Source organism: Pseudorca crassidens, chromosome 17 (genome assembly GCF_039906515.1).
Source record: "Pseudorca crassidens isolate mPseCra1 chromosome 17, mPseCra1.hap1, whole genome shotgun sequence".
NCBI classification, from domain to species: Eukaryota; Metazoa; Chordata; class Mammalia; order Artiodactyla; family Delphinidae; genus Pseudorca; species Pseudorca crassidens.
Genome location: NC_090312.1, coordinates 79,757,896 through 79,783,849, shown reverse-complemented (window position 1 = coordinate 79,783,849; position 25,954 = coordinate 79,757,896). Strand labels below are relative to the sequence as shown.

At 45.3% G+C, this 25,954-nt stretch overlaps 1 protein-coding gene across 13 annotated transcripts in view; it reads left to right on the top strand.

The window, feature by feature from the left end:
• The first annotated feature begins 346 nt into the window (after positions 1 to 346).
• The window catches only part of FAM110B (family with sequence similarity 110 member B), a 220,630-nt gene continuing 195,022 nt past the window's right edge, over positions 347 to 25,954 (top strand). For 5 of the 13 annotated variants that reach the window (XM_067712289.1, XM_067712279.1, XM_067712282.1 and 2 more), the window contains exon 1: positions 361 to 633. The gene's annotated coding sequence lies outside the window, so the exon portion shown is untranslated. Of the gene's footprint in view, positions 634 to 1,055; positions 1,188 to 1,218; positions 1,372 to 3,420; positions 3,448 to 25,954 lie in introns of those variants that run through there. The other 8 variants (XR_010936515.1, XR_010936514.1, XR_010936513.1 and 5 more) reach the window with 6 other exon arrangements.

The following is a 25,954-nucleotide window of genomic DNA, read 5'->3' as shown; positions in this document are numbered from 1 at the left end:
TACTGTGTTCTTCAAATCTTTTTTGGAGTCTTAAAAGTGCCTTCAGAAGTTTAGTCTACAAATACTAAGGCGGTCCGTCTTATGTATGAAAGTTAGTCAACAGAGAATGTTGTCAGGCACCGGGATCTGGACGGGCTGACTGGCGGGTTATCACGCTCACAGAACAGGCTCCGGGTCTGGGGTTTCCTGGCGGTGGAGGTCGGGCGGTTCTCCACCGGGGAGGGAGCGGGGGTCGAGCGCGGGGGGTTTGGTGGCGGGGCGGGGGTTTAGGGGCGGGAGTGAGGGGAGGGGGTGGGGCCGGGGCGGGGCGCTCGGGGGCGTGCACACTCGGCGGAGCCACGCGCTCGGGGCCGCGGCGACTCGCTCCAAGTTCCCTCCCTCGCGCCCTGGCGAAGGCTGCCCGAGCCCTCCCACTCGGCGCAGACCGAGCCGCCGCGGCCGCCGCCGCCAGCCGGGCCCTCAGCCGCCCCGCGCCCCAGGGCCCCTCGGTCGGCCCCGTCCACGCTCCGCCCTCCCGCGGGCCCGGCGGACCGGCCCCCGTCCCTCGCGGGCCCCGACTCCTTGTCCCCGCAGCCCCCGGAGCCCGGAGCCCGGCTCGGGCCGCACCGCTCGCGGCCGGGGAGCGCGGCCGAGGTAAGGCTGGGCCGGGGGCCGGGTCGGGGGACCGCGCCGCGCCCCGATCGCGGACAATGCGGAAGCCGCGCGCGGCCGCGGAGCCGCCGGGTCCGTCTCTGCCGCTCCGGCCCTGCCTGGGGCTCGGTCCAGCCGGGCCTGGGGGCCGCATGGCCCGGACCGACGCCGGCCGGCGTTCCGGGCCGCGAGCTCGCCGCGCGCCCAGGGTCGGCGGGAGACCGGGCGGAGGCCGGGGCGGGGGCGGGGTGCGCGGGGCGGGGGGCGGCGAGTGGACCCCCTCGGCCAGGGCTCCTCGCAGGGCCTCTCGTCTTGGGGGCTGGGTGCTTTGGGAGCATCGGGCTCTCCCCGTCGCGGGCTGGGAATTCCTGCAAGAAATGCAGATTCGGAGGCAACGAAAGTTTGTTTTTGGTGGCCCCCTCCAGCTCCATCCGTGGTCTCCGTTGTGTCGACTTTATTTGAAAGCGTACAGATTTGAAATGGAATTAAGTGACCCCTGGCGCACTCGTGCCCCGTCACGCCGCGGAGCTCGGAACTCGGCCGCCCAGCGCTTGCAGGTTGGGGGAAGCCGCGGAGCCCGCTGCCCAGCCCGGGGGGCCCCGCTGGTGGTGAGAACCCGTGCGGCAGGGTGTAGACGGTGGTGACAGCTCTCCCTCCGTGCAGGGTGCAGGCCGGGCAGGGAAGCGGAGAGAACTTCGCTGTAAGCTTAAATCACTCTGGAGAGCGGAAAGCAAACACCAGGTGCCCGGCTTTTTAACCCTTTCGAGTTGGTATTCAGATGTACTTAGCCACAAAAATAAGCAGGCTTTATTTCCCGCAGGAGATGCAAGCTAACTTTGCACTTTTCCTCCCGGCCACGTCCTGTGCAAAATCTGGCTCACATCTGTGACAACAACTGCATGGCTGGCGTGGTGAGGACTGCACAGGGGTGTGATTCTGAGAAGGGGAATATGATAGTAGACTAAGCATTTTTGCAGCATAAATAGTAAATGACTGTAAATGACTTCCATTTTCTTCATTTCCCCTGTTGGCCGTGAAGATATTTATTTAGCCTTTTCCCCCCGATTTAAACTTAGAGTCATTCCATGGAAAATACCTATATTAACTTGTACTTGTTTTGTGACATCACCACCCCTGGTCTTTCCAATGAGCTATTTATTAAGCATAGTTTTTTTTTTAACATAAGGGTGAGTTAATGGTAAGCCAGACTTCTTCCTTGGGTTAACATTCCATTGCCTTACCCTATGGTACTTAATTTATGGTATTACTGTAGATGGTATTTTGACAGCCTGATAATCTGTAAAGAGCTTAGAACAGTGCCCTCCCTCCGGAACACGGTGCTAGGTGCCAGCTGGTTTTAGTTTTCATTTGTATCACCGGGTCATGTGTTTTTTCTCTTTGGAAAATGGTTGTTTTGGTTTTTTAAGTCCCAGATCTTTTAAATCACGGTCTATTTTAAGTCTGCAGTTTAATTTTAGATCAGAATTGAGGTTGGGCTGTTGTTTTGCTTATGACGGACGAGCTGTTCTGTGTATCCTTATGTATGAAGTATAGCAGGTTTGTGAGGACGAGAACACAGTCCTGCATCAGGTCGTATGCCGGTACGTTTCGCGAGACTTCATTATCCTGAAGGGCCTACCTGTCTAAGGAAAAGCCTAGACATTAGGAGAAACCTGGGCTCTGAACCCCTCCCCGAATCCCCTCGTTCTATAGGTTGAAAATCATACTTTCCATTCCGCGTTGCTGCTAGCAACAGCCGTTAGGTAACTCCTACCATGTCAAAAGGTAATAAAAGATAAATATATGTACTGTATACACACGCATCAACCAGCGCATATAAATCTTACCCATGCTTTAAAATCTGCAGAGCAGAGTTTATAGCGTAACTAGCCAAGAAAAATTAAAACTACTTGATTGTTGTATGTTAGTAACCAAAAGATTATGTTTGTTGTCTAGGTATTTGAAAAGATTGTCAGGCGTTTACCTTCATTCTGAGGTCGCCCCCGCTTTTAACTTTGAAGTGACATCTTTTTCATTCCTAAACAGTTAATTTAGCTAAGCCGAGGCTTGGCGTTAATTCTTGGGGGCCCTGAAGAGCCAGGGCTGCTGTGCGGACAGTTGGGCAGTAGATGGTGCTGAGGATAATGCTGGGGGACAGACGTGTGCTCAGGGAAAGCTGCAGGGATTCCTTTAGCAATTTCATTGCTTGCCCTCTCCGCAAAATATACTCTGTCTGCACTGACACATCCTAACAGTCTTCTTAGGAATAAACTTTTAAAAAAGTTTGTCCTTTGTCTTTTCAACTTTTAAAGAATATTGGCCAGATTTTTCTCTCTGAAAACCAGGGTATTCCAGGTATTAAAACATTGTCAAAATATTATTTAGTCGACTGTACGCTTTACTCTTATTTTCCCATAATAGAGTAAGATTGACTGTTCTGAGCGTTGGGGATCTCCAACAATCCTGGACTTTTTTTTTTTTTTCTTCGGTATTTAACTTCTAGGAGAGAGAAACGAATGATAAGAAACCTACTTGCTTGTTGACTTTATTTAAGACAACAACTTCCTAGGGTGAATTCTCATTTATTCTGGTTTTTACCACCATTCTGCCTCCCAGTATGATGCAGTGAGAATTGCAATTCAGGCTGAAGGCTCTGGAGCTCTGCAAAGCCATGACTCATCCACGAAAACATATATTCATTCTACTTAGTACAGCGCCAAGGAGAGGAGGTGCGCTCGGAACAAAGGCTTTGTGGATTGTGATGGGAGTTATCTCTGCGGCCGGCGCGGGGACCGGTCCAGTCCCAGACAGATGACGGTGCGTTCCCTTAACTCCTCCAGCGTGGGGTCCTTGCTCTTATCTCCTTGCTGCAGGTGAGGCAGGTGACTCACGGAGCTCAGAAGAAGCAAAGCTGATTTCATGTTGTAATGGTGATCTTGTTTGGTATTGAAAGCATTATAGAAACACACAAAAGTAATGCTTGAGAATTTTTCAGAGGAGAACACAAATTATGCCCAGAAATGTTCATCGAAGAAGCTAAATGTAACATTGATTCTGAACTTCGTCAGGATAAGTTACGGGGTGATTTGCATGGAAGATTTTGGAGAATGGTAGTTAAGAAATTTAGTGTTTCATTGTTCATGGATGTCATGGTCCAAATAATTAATTGCAGGTAATTAGTAACTGGCAAGGAAGTGTATTGCAGAATACATTTTCATCCTGTTTTTAAACCGGGGTTAGTTTCTGGATGATCTTTTGTAATACAACATTAATGAACTTAAGTCATGCATATTCACTCCTATTCTGACATGTTTGGTTCCCTCCTGCTTGTGAGAAGGGCCTGCATGTGATTTTCACATTTTTAACTTTTTGTGGTTTGAGTCTCACAAGGAGAATCACGTAAGAACACAGCATTTGAAGTCATCAGTCTTGTTTATTAAAAAATTTAAAAAAAAATTTTAAGGAAATGTTAGTAGGTGAAACAAATTACTTCCTTTTTCCAGTACGATTAAACAATTCTAAAGTGGAACTGGCACTAAAGATGGGATTTTTAAAATTGTAAACACTTTAGGGAGAAGTTCAGAGGTGAATCCTCAGCCCAAGGAAACAATACGTCATTTGGCAGACAGGTGTCTAGAAGAACGATAAGAATTCTCTGCTGTAGTTTATACCTCAGAGCGAGCTCAGTGGGTTTTGAAATTGTCCAGTTCCGGATAAAGCTTTTCAAAATACAATTCGGAAGCATATGGGAAATTTTGGAGTCGTTATGTTGTAATGCAAAGCATTTTACCCCTCAGGGCCCCTTTAGAAGTTAGTTGCATCTTTTTGTCTTTTTCAGGAAGAATCACTGGTATCCTTCAAAACGGTCATTTTGACAGCAAGTTTTTTGTCCCCTTGACTGGACTGTGATGAAAAGGAAGTAATTATGTGAAATAATGTAATTTAGTAATTTCTTCTCTTATGATTGTTATATATTTTTTCTTTATTTTTTGGCTGCGTTGGGTCTTCACTGCTGTGCGCAGGCTTTCTCTAGCTGCGGCGAGCGGGGCTGCCGTTTGTTGCGGTGCGTGGGCCTCTCATTGTGGTGGCCTCTCCCGTTGCAGAGCACGGGCTCTAGGCCCATGGGCCTCAGTAGTTGTGGCACGTGGGCTCTAGAGCTCAGGCTCAGTAGTTGTGGCGCACGGGCTTAGTTGCTCCGCGGCATGTGGGATCTTCCCGGACCAGGGCTCGAACCCATGTCCCCTGCATTGGCAGGCAGACTCTTAACCACTGCGCCACCAGGGAAGTCCCAATGATTGTTACGTTAAACAGATATTTATATATTGATTGTGTGCCAGGTGCTGGGGATAAGCAGTGCCCAGGAAAGACAAGGTCCCTGCCTCTCTAAGGCATCCTAGTGTCAAGTGGGGCAAAATAGATGATACAGTAAACAAGCAAATAAAAAGCTAACTTGAAGCAGTAATAATTGCAGTCAAGAGTGAGGGTGGTGTTCTAGTCTGGGCTGGGCGGTCTGGGAGGGCCTCATGGAGGATGTTTGAGCTGAGACATATGTGAAAAAAAGGGGCAACCTCTGGAAGGCCTCTGGGCAGAGAGGACAGACAGCCTGTGCAAAGGCCCCGTGGCCTCTGTGAGGAACAGGAAACAGTGGCAGAAGAACCAGGTCAGCAGGGCCTTCCTTGTAGGCCACCTCTGCATTGGAAGCTGCAGTGGAAACCTGCGTCCTGTGCAAGTGGTCTTACTGATTCTTACAAACCACATGAGAAGGTATTTGCAGATGCTGTTGCTTCCAGGTGCACTGAAGGCTGATGGTGTCAGAGATTAAGGAGACTGGGACAGCCCGGATTTGTCAGGTTCAAGGGGAGTCACAGACACCATGAGCACATTCAGAATGGGTGATAGATCCCTTGGGAGTTCTAACTTTGTTCGTCTCTCTTACTCCATTGAGGGCGGGGCAGGGTGAGGGCTTGAGCTGTGGGGATTCCAGGCCAAACACTTAGCTGTCCCAGCAAATAGGTAAGTCGGTGCCCAAGGGGCTGGGAGGGGGAGCATTTCTAGTTGAGCCTGTCTGGGCGCAAAGATCGGCTCTGTAGGTTGAACAGGTTACCCAGGCTTCTGGAACCTCAGTATCCTGATCTGTAAAATGGGGAAAACTGCAGGAACTACTTCATGGGATCGTTGTGAGGTTTTAGGAGGATGATGCTTGCAAAGTGCCGGGCACTCCATGGCGTTTGATTGCTGTTGGGTGTTACTGTCTCGTGGATGTCATCCATCCCTCCATCCGTCTTGTATATTCTTATCACACGGGTAACAGGGTGAAAGGCCCTTTTTCAGAGACTCACCCTGACTGCTGAAGCTAAGGTTGCCCCTCCTCCAGCCACTCTGTGTCCCCCAGTCCTATGTTATTTTATTCACAGCCCTCATTCCTAAGGGAAATTGTATACTTTGTTTACACATTGTTATTAGTACATTTCTCCTGGTTGAGAGGGTCACTGTCGTGTCAGCTGCTGTATCCGCAGGGCCTGGGATGGGACTTAGTTACCAATCAACTGTGCAGGTGACACTGCTGACTATGGGGTCCTTCCCACGGGAGCCAAAGGCACAGCAGAAAGGCCTGTTCTCAGGCAGGGTTCTTCTCTGACTCTGTTTTTTGTGCTGAGATGATGGGCCTTCCAGCCCAGGTGTATAAACCCGGGGTCCAGTGGGCAGGCTCCAAGCCGGCCTTGAGAGAGCATTTTGGGGACGGGGGTCAGAGGAGAGGGAGAGTTGGTATCTGGAAACGTGGGTTTCTCGGGGTAGTGGGACATGCTTATGGCTTCACCCCGGCCCTTCAGAGGGTGTCACCTGCTTCATCTTCCATAAATGTCAGCGGGGGCTTGCCTAACACCTGAGATGCCAGCTTAGAGGCACCCACCTCCTTCTATAAACCACAAGAGGAAACATGGTGGGGAAGTGCACCCGCTGTGAAAGGGACCATGCTTGCCTCCCCCCTGCCCCCGGAAGCGGGCACTGAAATCAGGACCAGAGCTGGCAACCTGGTGGACCTGCGTAGTCAGCACTCGGGACCGTGGGTTATTCCCCCCTGTTTCCAAGTCATATCTTGTCACTAATGATACTGTGTCCCATTATAATGACATTTGTTGGTGCACTGATTTTGATTCTATATTTTTGTATTTTTCAAAAGGAAATCATACCCATTTTACAAATAAGAATATTTATATGTTCTTCTCCAGGCTTTATCTTTCCCAGTACTTGCTTGTTGACTGTAGTCTTTGGGTGAAGTTTAGTGAATGAAATGTAAAGACGTGTTTTCAAATCCTTGTGCAGACACTCCACCATCCTAGAGGTGTGAGCCTGTTTATTTGCACACACGCAAGCTATCATCTTCTGATCCCTGGCTACCGAGGGGGCCACCGTTTCCACTAGGGGGTCAGAAACGGACAGGTGGAAACGGGAAACTCAGTGGTGTTGGGAAGTACCAGTGAATCCTGACAGCACTTCTGTGTTTTGACTGCATCGTTAGAACAAGGTGAATTGGGAGTTTCCCTGTACACTTAACTTGAGTTGGGGATTTTTCAAATCCTTTTAATCTATCCCTGGCCGTTGCTCATTCAAATGATCACTGATTGGAATGTTGTGATTTTTAAGAATCAGATGTTTTTCTTCCCAGTAAAGTTTGTTCTTGTTCAGTGACCATGAAGGAAGAAGAGAAATCATTGTGTTGGTTTGGAATTTGACAAGTCCTGGGTGCTCCTCACAGCTTCCGTAAGCTTTGTTTTAACTTACAGCAGGACTCGGGTGTGTAACTACAAACCTTCTGACAGTTTTTGGTCAACGTGGCCACCGTATTTTAGGGGATAGACTGGCTGTCTAGTAACTTAGTTATTTAATTTAACGGAGATTTTTTTTTTAATCCTTGTTAGTGAATTTATATTTACAGTTCTTATAGGGGGAGAGTATTATAGAGTCATATAAATCTATTTTCTGTGGGAAGTTGGAACATTCTGTTAGGTCATGCTAGAGGAGATTTGGGCCTTATCTGTAGAGTCTGGAATTTGGTTTTAAGAGAACTTTCCATATAAGTGATGGGAGTCCCACACATGTCACACAGTTGGGGTGTGTGTGTGTGTGTGTGTGTGTGTATGTATGTGAGAACTTCACTTCTCCAGCTCTAAGCCCTGTGTTCAGTGTGAGCTTCCCACGGGCCACGATTCCCCAGTTAGATGCCGCCCTGCCCCCGCTCCAGCATTGAAGGGTTCCAGCTCACGTGGCCTGATCGGCTTATCGGGTTTCTCCCACAGGTATTTTTCCTTTCAGAATCCACTGGCACGGGACCGAACCGCTTTGGTTCTTAGCCGCCCATTGCTATTTCCACATGCTTTTTCCAGAGTGATTTCAGCACGAAGCACTCAGCTATTGAAAAGCTCTGTCCTTTCCTTGGATCTTTCCCCAAAAGCGTTTAGGTGAGTCAGTTAATGATAGAGAGACTGCGTCCCAAAGCCTTTTAATTCAGCGCGCCAAGACGTTATCAAACATCCTTACACGTTTTGTGTTGGAAATACCTAAGGATCTTCATTTGAATTTGGATTTTTCATGTTACCAGGTAGTACTTATTACTCACATACACCTGGTGTCAGTCAGGGTACGCCAGAGAAGCAGAACCAGTAGGATCCCAGTCTTGATCTCAAGGAAGTTTACTGTAAGGAGTTGATTGGCGCGTGTGGTTTTGGAGGCGGAGAAGCCCCAGGATCTGTCGTCTGCAGGCGGGAGACCCCAGAGAGACGAGGGCTCAGCTCCGGTGTGAGGGCGGGTGGAGACCCGGGTCTCAGCTCAGCCGGGCGGAGAGATCTCCCTCTCCCTCTCCCACCTCTTGTTGGGTTCAGGTCCTCCTCGGATGAGACAAGGCCGCCCACACCGGGGAGGGCCACCTGCTTTACTCAGTGCACCAGTCTGAATGTTAATTGCATCCAGAAACGTCCTTACAGACACACCCAGAGCCACGTTTCACCAAATACCTGGGCACCTCGAGTCCCAGTCCAGTTGATGCGTAAAATTGACCCTGACACGTGGGCAGTATAATCAAAGCATTTCAGGAACTAGATGAGCTGTTGTGAAAACATTTTGTAGAACTACTGTTTCCCAAGCCTGTTTAAATGAACTGCCCCCCGGAGGGCTAAGGCCATGGACCCGCCTCCGTGAAGGCTCTCCCAGAAGGACCTGCAACGTTGCACCTGTGCCTTGCTGGCCAGCACTTCCTGCACTCATTCAGTTGATCGCTGTATTTTATGATGTGTTCTTGGTTCCTGGTTCCTTTAGTGAGACAGTGAGTTCATCAGGGATGGAGGCACTGGGTGTATTTCTCCGCATGAGTGTCGCCTGCGTGAGGAAAACACGGTCGTGTCACTGACACCCCTTCTTCTCCCTACTCTGTGTGGTCCTGGTGTAGGCCACACCCATGGAGATGACCTTCACAGCCATGAGCACGGAGGCCTAAGTCTCCACCTTATGGTGGATCCCCGACACAATTTACGTTCAAGTTTAAAGCAGTTTCCTTGTATAATTATGTCTGATTTCCAGTTTGTTTGTTTTGGGCCGCGGCTTGCGAGATCTCAGTTCCCCAGCCAGGGACTGAACCCAGGCCACAGCAGTGAAAGCCTGGAATCCTAACCACTCGGCCGCCGGGGAACTGCCTCCCTTTTTCTTTTTTTGAATGAAAGATAGGTGCCTTTTGTTAAGAGAGTTCCCCTCACTCTTATTTGGTCTTAAGATTTCAACCTGTTAGGGAAATGTCTCAAAACTTGGTGCTCTGTGATGAGCTCGATTGGTAGGATGGGGGCGGGAGGCTGGGGGGGAAGGAGGTCCGAGATGGGAGGGGACGTATGTACACATAGAGCTGATTCACTTCGTTATACAGCAGAAACTAACACACCATTGTAAAGCAGCTGTACTCCAATTAAAAAAAAATGGAAAGAAGAAACTTGAAAACATACATTTCTCTGGTTTCAACAGAAGGTAGTTTTCAGATTTGATGGTAGATACTATTTATTATCGCATAACCTAGTGCATATAGGAAGGAATTGAGTGCAGTATTGGTTTTCTATAGGATTATTCATACCTCTGATTTTTCCCCTCCTTGGCCTGTGTAATCAATGATAATGATAGCGATATCGTTATCACGTCAGACCCTTATACAGTGTTTAGTACGTTCCATCACTCTTTTCAGCACTTTACCTATATTCTTGGTACTTGCATGGTGGCTCTGCCATCTTCTAGTTGAAATAGTTGATGCATTTACGCTTCTTTTCTTCAGTGACGTTGAGCTTTAAGAGGTAAGTAACTGATCAGTTGCCTATAACTAAAACTTTAATTTCTCCCAGAGGTCACTTTTAGGTTGACTTGTGTAGAACGGTCTGGGCTTTCCTGAGGTTCCTTATCTGGCCATGTTTGGATTATGAGTTGGTTTGAGACGAGAAGCAACCACAGGCAGCGGTTTGGTACAGGGCCTGGTGACCTTGACAGTGGTGGGCGGCCTTGGCATGTTCCAGAAGGCTGACTTTCAGGTCTGTACTAGACCCCAGAGGAGAGCTTTATCTAGTATCCTGCTCTCCTTAGATAAAACTGGCTGAGGCCAAGGTACGTAGCGCTAAAATCTTCTCACCTGCCACGTTTCACCATTAGGCCATGGACGCCATGGCTTCACTGAGCTGTTTTCCGAAAGCAGTGTTCAGATTTGGGTCAGCTGATGCAGGGACTAGTGGTGTCCCTAGTCACTGGTACCACTTCCGTTTCAGCACATACATGCTTGAGTGCCTGCCGTTGGCCAGGGACTGTGCTGCTACCGGGCCGCGTGGACGTCGCATCTTCACTCGTCTTGAAGCTCTGCGTGGCTCTGGGCCTATGGGCCACCTCCCTCAGAACTTCATCCTCATCTCAGCCATCTCTTAGACCTTCATTTCTTCAGTTCTGACCCCAAGACCCTGCCTGTCATGGAGCATCGACGTGACCTCAGGGTGCTTCCAAACGCGTCCATCCTCTGAAATGTCCTGTTGCTCCTGTTGAAATTGTCAGGGTTCCTTGTGAGTGGGGTCACGTGATCCACAGTGTTGCCCACTCACGTGGGGACGGCAGCAGCAGTGAAGCGAAGACTCTTCTTTTTATTCTAGGAGAAAAATAGAGCTTCGTCCCTTTTTCTTTTTACCGTTACTTTTTGGCCCCTCTATCCCCACTTTGAACAAAAAGTAATACCGAGTAAAAAGAAAAAAAAAAAAAAAAAAGTAATACCGAGAGAATATTATTCAGAAAGTATTTTTTTCTTGCATCTTGAGAAGTAGCAGCAAAGCTCCTGTAAGAAACTTCCTTCTACCGATAAGAGCGTGAATTCCTCAAACCTAAAAGAGCAAACTTAGTAGCACGCAAGACAACTTTCGTCTGTGCTCGTAGATGTTACATGCTTTGTGGTCTAATGAAGCGACAGTGTAGGAGCCGTGGAAAGCTTGCCGTTGGGAAGGGGTGACTTCTCCACCCGCCCCTGCATCTGAACTGACGCTGCCACCCTGGGAGTGGGAGAAGCCTCCAGGCTGATGGCAGAAGGCAGGTCGATGTTCTTCAGCCTGTGCTCTGCCAGCTGATGCTTATTGGCTCACTGTCACCCCATCCTGAAAGGAGGACCCTCGTCCCCTTTGACATCCTCTCTGGGTTTTCCCCTCCATCTGATTCTGAAATGTCTCTCCTGCCCGGCCCAGCTCTGCGTTCCTGGCGTACCTTCCGTGACCCTCGGTCAACTGAGACCGACCCCCAGGCCTCCATCCTCTCTTCTTTTCTGGCTGATACCCCCGCCTCGGCCTTCTTCCCTTTCCTGCCTCTATTGCACTTTCTCCGGAATTAGCCGCATTGCCGGTCTGTCACGTTGCTCAGCTGCTCCAGGCCCCGCCCAGGTGCCCAGGACAAAGTCTTGTTAACCCACCGTCCAGGCTTCCCTGACTTGGCCCCAGGGCCCCTCCAGCCCCTTTCCTGTCGCCTCCCATCCACTGCACCTGGTGTTTCCTCTCTCTCTGCTCCGTGAAGTCCTGGTCATCCTAAAAGGCTCCGTCATGCCTCCTCTCTGATTCTTTTCCTTGACTTCATGTGGTCTGAATAAAAAGAACAGAGGAGACAGTCACGTCTTTTGTGATGCTCAAGTAATGTGAATGCAAAGGCGTGAAAGTACGTCTCTGCCTTGTCATTCGATAGAGGGACGGGAATCATATCCAAACCAGTAGCCTCTTGTGAGAATCTGCTTCAGTCTTAGTCTGCTCTGCTACCCTGAGAGTGGTTTGCATCTCACAATTGAGGTGAAGGGCCTCTCAGGTGCGGAGGGAGTTTGCAGATGGGATCAAGGTAGCACTATTGATAATATCCTGAGAGATCGTGGAGAAGACAGGGCGTGCCAGGATTAAAATAAATGCCCTGAATTTTCAGAAAACGCCAAGAGATCCTAGCCCTGCACTGTCCAGTGTGCTGGCCGCTGGTTATGTGACTGGCCTGAATTGCTATATCCTCTAAGCGTGAAGTACCAGATATTGAAGATTTGCTTGAAAAGAGAATGTAAAATGCCTCATGAATAATCTTTTACGTTGCATGTTGACATGATACTATTTTGGACGGATTGGATAAAATATATCATCACGATAATTTCACCTGTTTTTTTTTTAATTTTTACTACAGCTACAAGAAAACTTACAAGAACGTACACGGTTCACGTTTGCGGCTTGCATTCTGTTTCCCTGGGAGGGTGCTGTTTTAGATTCTACGATTCATCGCTTTTCCTTCACGTCCTTGGCAACATCCTACGGCACAGTGTGGAACAGATGGCTGAGCCCTCGTAGGAAAGGAAGTAGTCAGAGCTCAAAGCAGGATAGTCTCCCGAAGAACTAATCATGCCAAGCCAACCTCATTTGTTTTCCGTAAGGTTACGAGGCTAGACGATCAGAACGGTTCTGCAGGTTCCTATTTGAAACGCCTCCTCTGATGAGCTCGAGGACAATTTAGGGAACGTAGAGTTGTGGTTGACGGCATGGCTGTGTCTGTGGCTGACTGAACTCAGTTCCCAGAATGTCGTATATTGATGGTGGTGTCGGGAACAGGCTGGGGGATGCTCTCAGGCTTCCCAAAGAGCTTGTTTCCTAAACGAAGGTCATTTATGAAGATGTCAAGTTTGACCAGGTTTTGGTAGTCTGGAGAAGGTTACCCACGCCAGCTGCAGTCTGGAACTCGTTCACTGAGCACGTGTGTTGAGGGCACGTGTGCCCAGGCACCTCGTTGGTTGGGTGCTGGGAGTGAGGACTAAGGATGTATTGTCCCCGACCTCGAGAGTGACCTTCAAACTGTTGTTTCTGAAAGAACATTCTGGCTTTGCCCACTAGGTACCTGTTTGGCTGCATCCGTACAGAAGTGGATCGTTCGGCATCTGGTCAGGGTTTCTGAACTTTAGTTGAAAGTTATGGACCTTGTGAGCTCTTAGCAATCTGAAGCTTGTGGAAAGTTCTTTCTCATGTTTATGCAGCCCATCCACTGCTCTGCTTCCCTCAGAGTTCATCTTCCACGTGTGTAGGAAGTAGCTGTAGGCAGAGTTTAGGTGACCAGGAGTTATCTTAGACCCTCCTAGAATCACCTTCCTGACCGAGAAGCCCTCTGGTCCATCCTGCGCTCTATTGTGGTTGGAGGATATTCCAGAAGCGGCCACGTGACACCTTTGCCTGTATTTTGGTGGAGATGTTGTCAGTATGTCCTGCATTGTTATCACTCAGTGCACTCAACAATTTACACACTTACAAATTTGTCAAAAACATGCAAGGCAAATCATTTGATGATAAACGGTAAACTTTAGGCAAAATTGAAGCTCGACTATAACAACTTAGTAGGAAATTATGGCTGGTTTCTTCTCTATCTTGTCCTGTTTCTATGCTTTAATTTTCTCTAAGTCCTGAAATTTTAATTTTCTGTTTGTCTCTGATTTTATTTTCTTTTTTCTTGAAGGTATCTCACATCTTTTTGTGAAAGAAAGCAAGGCTTAAAGTAAAACTAGGCGCTTTCTTAATGGTTATTTAAAGTCTTTACATTGGGAAGGTAGGAGTTTTATATTTGACTGTATCGGAGCTTTCATATTACCTATTTAGATCAGCAGTGGGCAGCTTTCCAATTTTTTATTTATGTATTTTTTTGTAGATGAGAAAAATATTTAGAGGTTACATTTTGTTTTTCCATTCAAAATTACAAGACTTATTGATAGCTTTGTGTGGAGGAAGGGTGGGGCAGGATTCTTACAACTTAATTATCTCTTGGGTAGAAAATCTCCAAGAGAAGTTTGGTTATGTTTCTGGGCCCTGAACGGGGCCCTCTCTGGGCGTGTTTGGGTGGTCGCAGTACCTGGCAGGCAGGCTTCTGGGCTCCCGTGCTTGTGCGGGGATGCTCGGGGTCCCCTGGGGTTGGCCCATACATTTCTCAGAAAAGCCTGCAGGGCTGGTGTTTCTACTGTCCCACCGAACTTGGTGCCGAGAGCTGAGGTGGAATCTGCAAGGTGCTGGCGAGGGGCAGAGCTGGTCTAGTGCCTGCACTCAGGGAGCCAGGGCTGTGGCCTTGGCCGTGAGCAGAAAGAGAGGCCCTCACCGCCCTCCTGGCCTGGCCTTCCCTTTCCTGGGGTCGTGCATCTCACCACCCCCGACCTGGGCTGGCAGAGGGTGGAGTAAACATCCCCACCTTTGTCTTCCCCAGCTGGAGCTCCCTGCCCGGGGCTGCTCCCAGAGGCCCTGAGGTGCACTCTACCCTGGGCTGTCCCTTCTGCCCACCCGCCCTCTCCAGGCCTAGAGGGGCTGTTGATGGGGTGGCAGGGCTGGGGTCCAGAAGGGGCTGGACAGTCAGCTCTCCGTCTCCCACGCCGAGGCCCAGATGATTTCCATCCTGACACGTGTCCGCTTCACCCATAACCTGCTGTTGCTGTTGCCATTTCTAGCACCATCTTTTTTTACTTCTCATTTTGGGTTTATTCCATCTCGTTTAGAAGCTCTGCGTTGGCTCCACAGTAGATTTAACAGTCTATTCAGGGCGCTGTCTCAGGGGCACATTGCTGGAAAACAAGGTCACGTCTCCCTTTAACACCAAGACAAACTGATAAATGCTTGCAAGAGGAGCGAAGTAGCGGCCTTCAGCTCTGGAGTGTTTGTTCCCGTGCTGGGAAGGAGGTCGGGGACGGGGGTTTTCTGTGCCCTGAGATCCGGGCCTCTCGTGTGCAGCGTTATGCTTCTGCCCTCTGTTCTCTCTGGCTTGGCAAAGGGCCAAGCAAAATGGGAACTCTTAGGGTGAACTTGGTGTCACAGTGCTTCCTCAAAAGGCCCTTCAAGATTACCTGCTCCAGTGGTCCCCACCGTGGACCCCTTAAGGACACCTGGGATTCAGTAGCATCCGAGTGGGAGCCGGGGGAGCACCCAGGTTGCCTCTGGGGGGGGCCAGTGATGCACAGGTGGCTTTAGGAGCCCTTGATCTGGGCCATTGATTCCCAGAGTCTAGCACATCAGAGTTAACCTGGAGGGTGAAACACGAATTGCTGGTCTGTCCCCAGAGTTTCTGATTCACTGGGTCCTGGAGGGCCTGAGAGTGTGCATTTTTAATGGATTCCCCGGTGATGTTGAACCTGATCTGGGGGAAGTCCTCATTCTTAAAGATGCCTGGTGCTTGCTTTGCGAGCCCCCAGGCACCAGAAAACTTGGCAGGATCCTGGGCTGGAGGGAGGGTGATTGAGGGTGCATGTCTTAGAGGCAAAATGTTGGGAAGACAGAAAGGGTTATAAGCGCTCACCCTGAGGAGGTGAGCTGTGTGTCACAGGTTTTAACTTTCTCACCAAGAATCTGAAACAGCGTGGATAGTTTTTACTGTAACGCTTCTGCTTATAAGCCAGGGATGTGTATGTTTTCCTGTAGCCGATTTGCCTTTGTCTTTAGTCCGTGTGCATTTTCACAGTTAACGTATCAGTTCCTTTATGGTTTGCTTTGGGCGGGTACCATTTATTAAGCATTTTAAGACATCTGGAAGCAAAACTATGAGCTTCATATTCTATTTTAAAAGAAAATAATTTTAATGGAAATCTGTTCTTGGAGCGTATTCAACTTCTATAACATATTTTAAAATGAAGTGAGTATAAGATATCCTTGTTAATTAACATCAAGACTTTGGACTGTGAAAATGTACTTTATTTCCCTAGACTGAAAAAAATGTTTTTATGAAATAATATCCTTGTCTTGGGAATTTTCGTTTTTTCAGCTGAGTTAGTTCTGTTCCTGCTCTCAGACAGCTTGCTTTTTTTTCTAATTGTTTTAGAGTACATCAAATTTACATTCTCGGAACACTTTTTCTTATTTCAACAAAAATTAATGTAGGTACTATTAAATGGATTATATTTAAATGAATATAGTGAAGATAATTTCTAAATTTAGTCTTAGACCCCTTAAGTAAAATTGCCCTCAGTGAGCTGAAACTTTTTTTTTTTTTTTTTTAGTTACAGGGATTTAAAATGACATCTAGTGAAATGTATATTCTATAATTAAAATAAGTCCCATTTGGAAACAAATTTGACTCAGATAGAATGTTGAACTATTTCTTATTATATCATTCAATGCATTCTATTTTTATGGTTTAATTATAGAGTTGACCCATTTAATCTGAGTATCTCACAAAACAGAAACTAGGGTATCTTTTAAACTATTTTAGAATCTGAGCAATCGGCTGTCTCTTTGGTGAGTGTGGCCAGAGGGAACCAGAACACGTATTCTCTGTGTCCCTTTGATGATCTTTTTATCTATGAAATAGATACTTTTAGATAAATGATTACACTGGGCAAAAAGAACACTAGGAGTTGAAGTAAAATCTGTATTATCTACTGTTGCATAATGAGTGACCCCAAAACGTAGCATCCCCAAATGATAAAGGTTTCCCATCTTCACGTTTCTGTGGCATTCGGGTGTCTAGGGGGTGGCCGGGTCCACAGTCACCTGGAGGTGGGACAGGGCCCGGAGGAGCTGCATCCGAGGTGGCCCAGCTGGGTGGCAGGTGGGTTGATGCTGCTCTAGGTGGGTCGGGAGAGCTGGGTTCACCCTCACCTGGGACCTTTCCCGGCACTCTCTGAACTGTTTTGGTTAGAGGTCCACCTCTTGGCCAGGGAAACGCCAGACGGGTGGTCCTTTGCAGTGTCCCAGACTGGCTCGCTGCCCATCTCCACGTGTTTGTCCTGAGGTGCCACCTTGTGCCAGGAAGTGCCAGGCACCACGTTCCGTGCCCCCGGTGAGGTGATGCCCTGAGCAGATGTGCAGGTGTGGGAGGGATCCAGCCCAGGGAGGCTTTCCTGCAGAGGGTCCCATCTGGGCCCAGTCAGATCTTCCTACCTCTTAGGGAAAGGTGGGTGTTCGGTAGATGAAGGGATGGGCTGGCGGAAGGCCGTTGGTCGGGCAGAGACTCAGAGGGACATTCTAGCCAGGTAGGTAGGACCAAGTCAAGGGATTAAGGCGTGAGATGGCAGAGCAAGCCTGAGGTGCTTCCGGTAGCCTAGGTTTGCTGTGTGAGGTGAAATGCTCGAGCTGCAGAAGGAGTCGGGGAGTGGAGGACCTAGCACGGCAGGTGCAGGGCTTGTACCTCATCCTGTAATTCCGCGCTTCCGAGCCGCACAGCGTGGACGCGTGGCCACATTGTTCATCGCGTGCATTGTCTCGTCATTCCTTTGACTAAGGACTGAGCACCTACAAGGTTTAAGGCTTTGCACCGTGCCCCTTACTCCCGCGAGGTGGACATGTCTCCATCTTGCAGAGGAGAGGCTGGTTGAGGGAGGTGAATAGACTTGCGCCAGTTCGCGTGGCTGGTGAGCACCGGCTGAGGGTTCCTATGCCTCCATGTGAAAACGTAGAGTTAAATGCAAACTGATTTTTCGTAAGAATCACGCGAGGCACATGTTTAAAACAAAGAGTTCCAGCTCCACCTTAGAGTTACTTACCTGTAGGGGAAAGGCCTTGGGGGGTGCTGAGAACTGGTGGAGTTGAGAGCCTAGCTTTGCTTTAGGCTGGGACTTTGTCTCAGTGTGGGTGGGAGAACTGGGGGAGAGGGGAAGTTATATATGGGTTGAGAGGCATGAAGACCAAAGGATTTATTGGGAAAATTCTGAGTGACATTACAGGAGTATTTTCTTCTAAAAGATTTCTAAAGTTTCGAAAAAATAAATTGTGAAAGAAGATACCCATAAGCTTCAGTATCGTGGAAAGCAACACACCATTTGATTTTTGATAATTGATTTGATTTGGTATTTGTCGTTTGGTTTGATTTGATATTTCATTTGAGTGAATAGCTGAAAGGTGCTAATGAGGTATTTGATACGTATACTGGAACCAAAAGCTGAGAAATACCTGGACACAAGAGCCCAGACCAGCATTAATGTCCTGGCTTTCCTTAGAACTAGAGAAAACCGTAAAGAGTAAATTCCTAAGAATTATTTTTAAAAGGTACTTTGGTGTTAAGGATTGCTCTGTATTTCAAGTTTATTTAGAAAAGAACACTAGTTAATTATTATGTTGTTAAATGCTCAAACCAATATATTCATATTTTTATACCCTTATCAATTTTTTTTTGTCTACTTCTATCAGTCATTGTATGAGAGCTGAAAATCTCCAACTATCCAACTATGATTGTGGATTTGTCTATTTCTCTCCTTAGTTCTGTAAATTTTTGCTTTATTTAGTTTGAGGTTCTATATTAGGTGCATATACATTTAGAAATCTTAATGTCTTTGCGTTGAATTGATTCATCATTATGTAATGTGCCCTCCTTATCTCTGGGGAGGCTTCTTGTCTTGGAGTCTACTTTTTCTGATCTTAACGTAGCCATACCAGTTTTTATGATTCGTGATGCATGATATCTATCTATATCTATCTGTGTATCTCTAGATATATAGACACAGATGCCTATGGATATACACATAGTCATGCACTATGATATATATCATGATATAGTATATATCATATTACTATATTTTATAAATATATATATGTTGTATTCTTTTATTTTTGACTTACCTGGTTTTTACACTTAAAGGATGTTTCTTATAAATTGCATATAGTTAGATGTTGCTTTTTTATCCAGTCTTGGCAAACTCTCCCTTTTAATTGAGGATTTTCTCCATTTACATTTAATATAATTATTGATATGGCTGATTTTAAGTCTGCTCTCTTATTATTTGTATTCAGTTTGTCTGATGTGTGTTTTTTTTCTTTCCTGCCTCATTTTGAATTAATCAAGTATTTTTTAGTATTTTATTTTACCTCCTTGGCTTTTTAGCCAAGGTTTGGTTTTATATTTTACTGGCTGCTCAAGGGGTATATATACATACATATAAAATCATTGTCTACACTGAATTAATATTACTACTTAACATTTAATCTAAGAATATTGCTACTATATATTTCCATTTACTTTCTTCCCCTACTTTGTGCTGTTGTTATATATTTTACTTCTACATATGCTATAAACTCCACAATATATTATTATGCTTTGCTTTACAGCCAATTACCTTTTTTAAAAAAGTTTTAAAAAAGATACCTTTTTACATATATCCCCACATTTATCATTTCTGTGTTCTTCATTCCTTCCTGTATATGTGAGTTTTTCCATTTGGTACTATTTCCCTTCAACCTGAAGAACTTTTTCAATCATTTATTGTAATGTGGGTCTGCTAGTAACAAAGTGTTCAGCTTTCATTTAACAGGAAACTTCTTTAATTTGCCTTCATTTTTGGGGGGGTAATTCTGCCACGTATAGGATTCTAGGATGGTAGCTTTTTTTTTCCTCTTAGCATTTTAACTATGCTGTTCCATTCTGCTTCCCTTGTCCCTGATGAGAAGTTGGCCACCATTATCTTTGTTCCTAGTGTGTCTTCACCGCACCACCGCCGCTTTTTAAAAGTTTTTTCTTTCTGTGTTTTATTTTCAGCAGTTAGACTATGATGTACCTAGGTCTGGTTTTCCTTGTATTTACCTGGGATTCATTGAGCTTCTTGGGTTGGTGGGATGATTTTATCAAATTTGGTACATTTTATTCACATTTCTTCAAATATTTTTAATCCTATTGTTCTCTTTCTTCTTCTCTAATTACCATATTTTTTATCACAATAAATGATACTGATTCCCAAGTCACTGATACTTAGTTCATTTTCTCCTTTTCTTTTTCTCTGTTTAATTTGGAAAATGTAAGGTTACTGACTTGTTCTTTTGCAATGTCCAATTAGCAAGTCTATCCAGTACATTTTTAATTTCAAATATTGTATTTTTAGTCCTGGATTTTTATTTAGTTCTATGTTAGAGTTTCTTTTGTATCCTAAAATAATCAGTCTCTTTTCCCATTATACACTTAGTTTCCTATAAATTCTTTAACATGTTTATTATAGTTCTTTTAAAGTACTAACTATTAATTTCATTAATGGGGTCATCTGAGAGTCTGTTCTTATTAACTGTGTTAATTCTTAATTATCGATCACAGTTTCCTATTTACTTATATGTTTTGTAATTTTAAAAATTGTATGCCCGGGGTTGTGAATAAAGTAATAGATTGAAGTATAATATTTTGTTTCACTTGTCGGAGAGTGCAAGGGTGGAGTGAGAAGTGGACATTCAGATCCCTCAGAATCGAGCTAAAGTCAGAGTTACACTTCTAACTAGTTTGAGTTCACCTAATCTGCTTTTTTCATCTTTGTCAGTATTTCAGCTTGGAGAGGGTAGGACTACAGTTTTAGCTATTTTTGATTTGCCTTTGGTTTCAGAGATGGAAGCATCATAAGAATGTATAGGCTGTGTGGTTTCTCTCTGTTTTCTAAACTTTATACCGTTACTTTCTCAGATAATTTTGGGGGTTGGGGCAGACTTACTAGGAAAGGTGATTTGCTTTTCACTTGTTGTTCTTGCAGATTCCAGTCTCTCCTTGCAGTTCCCACTGTTGTGTCAGGCTTGTCTGTCCCTCCTGTACCTGCCAAGTCTCTCTGAGGGCTCCTCCTCCCCTGATCCAGGCTGGCAGGGCACAGCCCTCAGATACGGAACCTCCATGGGCTTTCAGCTCGCCAGCGAAGGCCTTTTTTTCTTGTTGAAATTAGGATCATTAAGTCTCCTTTATATTTATTCCTCTTTCCTAGACTCATAGAAAAGTATGTTTTCATTTTGTCCAGGTGAAATTTCTTGTTACCATGAGATCAAAGGCCTTTCATGTGTCCTGTATCTTAACTGGAAATGGAAGTCATACATGCATTTTTTTAACATCTTTATTGGAGTATAATTGCTTTACAGTGGTGTGTTAGTTTCCGCTTTATGACAAAGTGAATCAGCTATACATATACATATATCCCCATAGATCCTCCCTCTTGCGTCTCCCTCCCACCCTCCGTAGCCCACCCCTCTAGGTGGTCACAAAGCACCGAGCTGATCTCCCTGTGCTATGCGGCTGCTTCCCACTAGCTATCTATTTTACGTTTGGTAGTGTGTATATGTCCATGCTACTCTCTCACTTCATCCCAGCTTACCCATCCCCCTCCCCGTGTCCTCAAGTCCATTCTCTATGTCTGTTTCTTTATTCCTGTCCTGCCTCTACGTTCTTCAGAACCTTTTTTTTCTTTTTTTCAGATTCCATATATATGTATTAGCATATGGTGTTTGTTTTTCTCTTTCTGACTTACTTCACTCTGTATGATAGACTCTAGGTCCATCCACGTCACTACAAATAACTCGATTTCGTTTCCTTTTATGGCTGTAAATGCCTGAAAGTATGAAGTCCATTTCCCTTGCCCTGTGGCCCTGGGTTGACCCATGGAAAGCAGTGGCAGAAGATCAGTACCCAATTGAATGTATTGAGTGACATTCTTCTAATTTTTCCTTTTCTGGAGACTAAAATTTGTGATATCTGTGTTATTCTAATGGGCCACTGCTGGTTACAGATAACTGCCAACAGAACAGGATATCTGAAAGGGAATAAAAAATAAAATCAAGCATTGTTCTCTAGGACTTGCCCTGAGACAAACTCCTTTTCAGTTATGAAATTGCCTAATCAAATGTAGGTCAGAGAACAGGAAGAGTTAAAGATATGGGCATAAAGTGCATTCATAGCTGTCGTGGTCTCTTTGGGGGGCTTCCCAGACTGGGTGGCTTGCCCAGCAGACATTTACTTCTCACAGTTCTGGCAACTGGGAAGTCCAAGATCAAGGTGCAAGCAGATTCCGTGTATCATGAAGGCTGGCTTCCTCGTTCATAGACAACAATCTTGTTTCTGAGTCCTTTCTTGGCAGAAGGGGCAAGGAAGCTCTCTGGGGTCTCTTTTATAAGGGCACTAATCCCATTCCTGAGGGCTCCATCCTCACGACCTAATCACCTGCCAATGCCATCGCATTGGGGTTTAGGATTTTAACATTTTAATTTGGGGGGAACACATTCAGTCCATTGCAATAATGGTCCTACTACTAATGGTTTAAAGGTGATGGATTATTTACCATGTTTCAGGTTCCAAGTCAGTGGTGTTAAACGTATTGCCATTTAATTCAGAACAAGTATACCTTTAACCACCAAGATATAAATACTACCTGGTTTAACCACTTTATTTGATGATTAATCAATTTATTTTTTATGTTTTAGATTGTCCTATCAGTTCCTTTTGATCAGCCCATAATATTTTAATCTAACACCTACTTTATTGTGGACATTGATTTGAGAGTAGAACATGATGGACATAAAAGAATTCAAAGACTGTTTGTGAAACATACAATTTAGTTAGAAAAGTAAGGCTTACATAAAAGAGCCAAACAGCCAAAAAATGCTACAAACGATCACATACTAAATGCCCTATTTTATGGAGCTAGCCGTATTTCTTACCATGCCATTTAGTATTGCCATTAAGATAGCAGAACTGCCTTAAATGTAACGGAGCCATTAGTGTGATGTTTACTCATAGCGTCCCACTTTACCTGCCAGTCCTTCCTATTGACGTTCATTTCTCAAAGCCCTAAAGGTAGCCTATAGCAGACACTGAAGACGAAAAGTTCGGTCCTCGGTGAAACTTCACCTTGACTTATTTTACAGCCGTGCCGGTAGCCTGGCTCACACCTCCCCTTGCTCACATGCTGGGGGGCAGTGCTGAAGGTTTGAGGGTTGCACCAGGGAGAAGGGGGCTGACAGCAGCCTTCTGCAGGGCTGGCGACACTCGTCGTTCGGGAGGGGGCCTTTGCGGTCAGGCTCTTCTTGTCATAACCACAGTGGTTATGTGGTTCCGTCCATTCTTAGGGCTTCACAGGTGAAGAGCACCTGACTCTGCGTTTCTATCCTGAAGCTGTTTTCCTGTGACATGAAAAGTAAAGAGGTGCCCATTAGACACCCGCTACCCCATGGATGAACCCGGAGGGTATGGCGCTGACCGGAGTGAGCCGGTCACAGAAGGACCACTACTGTACCATCCCGCTTACAGGAAGGACTTAGAATAGTCCAATTCCTAGGGGCAGACAGTAGAGTGGTGGTTGCTAGGGACTGGGGGACAGGGGAATGGGAAGTTAGTACTTAACCGGTACAGAATTTCCATTTTTCGAGATGAAGGGTTCTGGAGATGGATGGTGGTGACGGTCACACAACAGTGTGAATGTACCTAATGCCACTGAACTATATCCTTAAAAATGGTTACAATGGTAAATTTTATGTTATATGTATTTTCCCAGATTAAAGAAGTGTAATACTATGAAACAGGATGCCTCAGTAAAGCCCTGCTTAAGTGTTCACAAAAAAGCGCCCATAGATTGTATTACATTTTATTGATATTATGCTGAATTTTTGTAGGAGAGCAGAAGATACCAGTGTTGATGTTGGCAGTGTTCTCCACTTGCTTGTTAATGAGATGTATAGCTTTGTTTTTAGAGAAAGCTACAAGTAGAGAACCTTCGGCCTGAAATCATTGCCACGTGCTCTGGAAAGCGCTTGAAGGGGACTCCAGTTCCATGTCTCACCTAGACAGGAGAGCCCCCAACCTCAGGGCTGTGAAACAGGTTTGTTCTCTTGAGGACCAAAAAATAATGTGGGAAAGCTGTGCCCATGTGCTCAGTGAGCATAAGGAGTGTGTGTCTTTCAAACAGCTTAAGTGGTACTTGGAGCCCCTGTAGTCCAACATTGACTATACTATAGAGGCTAATTTTTTAAGAAAAAAAAAAAGAGAAGACTTTAATCTCATCAATGCTCTCTCTTATTTGGTATTTAGAGATGCCCAGGAGGATGGAAAATTGCCAGTTTATAATCATAGCAGAGAAACAGAAATTTGTTGACAAAATTTCTTGGCATGATATTCTAGGGTTATTTAAATAATATCACGTAATTTCTATTTTTGTTTTTCAAGGAACATAGTGATTTATTTAATAGATAGTCATTTAAAAAATGTAATTGATAGAAGTAGAATTATCATATGACCCAGTGATCCCACTGCTGGATATATACTCAAAAGAATCTAAAGCAGGGTCTTGAAGAAATATTTGTACACCCACGTTCATAGCAGCATTATTCACAAAAGCTAAAATATGGAGGCGACTCAAGTGTCCATCAAAGGATGAATGACTAATCAAAACGTGTTCGATACACATGATGCAATAACATTTAGCCTTAAAAAGGAAAGAAATTCTGACCTGTGCTACAACGTGGATGAACCTTGAAGCCTTCATGCTAAGTGAAATAAACCAATCACAAAAAGACATACCATATGATTCCACTAATATGAACTACTGAGGCAGAAATTAGAATGGCGGTTGCCAGGGGCTGGGGGAGGGGGAATGGGGAGTTATTGTTTAATGGGTCTAGAGTTTCAGTTCTGCAAGATAAAAAGTGTTCTGGAAATGGATGGTGGTGATAGTTGTATAGCATTGTGATGTCTTTAATACCACTGAACTGTACACTTACAAATGGTTAAGATGGTAAATTTTGTGTTCTATGTATTTAGCGCAATAGAAAAATTGAAAAAAAAAAAGAAAGATCAGCCTCCAGATGGGATAACTGCTTTCTGCCTTCGGTTGTCGTGAGTTCCTTATTCTGATGTTTTTTTCTTGAAAGAAATATTTTTCACAATGTAGGTTAGTAAGGGATTTTGCACATCAAAATTTGAGTAACTACAAACTACATGTTTTCTACAATGGTGTCTGCTGGGTAAAGAAGAATAGTAACTTTGTCTCGTTAGTTTTCTGAGCAACCTCCATACTGTTCTCCATAGTGGCTGCACCAGTTGACGTTCCCACCAGCAGTGCACGAGGGTTCCCTTTTTTCCACATCCTCGCCAGCATTTGTTATTTACGGTCTGTTTGATGATAGCCACTCTGACAGGTGTGAGGTGACATCTCACTGTGGTTTTGCTTTGTCTTTGCCTGTCGATTAGTGATGTTGAGCACCTTTTCATGTACCTGTTGGCCATCTGTATGTCTTCTTTGGAAAAATGTTTATTCAGTTCTTCTACCCGCTTTTTAATTGGGTTGTCTGTTATTTTGATATTGAGTTGTATGAGCTACTTATGTATTTTGGATATTAACCCCTTATCAGATTATCATTTGCAAATATTATCTCCCATTCAGGAAGTTGTCTTTTTTGTTTCTTCGGTGGTTTCCTTTGCTGTGCAAAAGCTTTTAAATTTGATTAGGTCTCATTTGTTTATTTTTGCTTTTGTTTCTTTTGCCCAAGGAGACAGATCAAAAAATATTGCTACAACTCATGTCAGTGAGTATTCTGCTTAGACTTTCTTCCAGGAGTTTTATGGTTTCCGGTCTTGCATTTAGGTCTTTAATCCAATTTGAGTTTGTTTTTGTAAATGGTATGAGAAGTACAGTGACTTTGGAAGAACCGTGCTGACCAAAAAGAAAATCTCTCAATATATTTTGGATTTGGGAAATCTCTGGTGTTGTACAAGTTTGAAAATTTTTAAGGAAGGAAGCGCCTCTGTTCTTTCTTCCCAGAGTAGCATATTAGTCCCACAGAATATGGCAAGATCACTCTTGTTTACATTCAGGTTCCTGCATCTAAATAACAGTCCCACCCAGCTGCTGCTGGTATTTAGTCTGGAACCACTATAAACTCTGTTTGCTTTGTTATTTTACTAATCTCTTCTAAATGAGATATTATTTCCAGCTACTGACTCAGAATCATTAAAACCCTGGAAAATGACAATATTCGTAATTGGGTTGTAACCAGTTAATACCATGCTAGGTTTAAAAACATGTATTTGGGCTTCCCTGGTGGCACAGTGGTTGAGAGTCCCCCTGCCGATGCAGGGGACG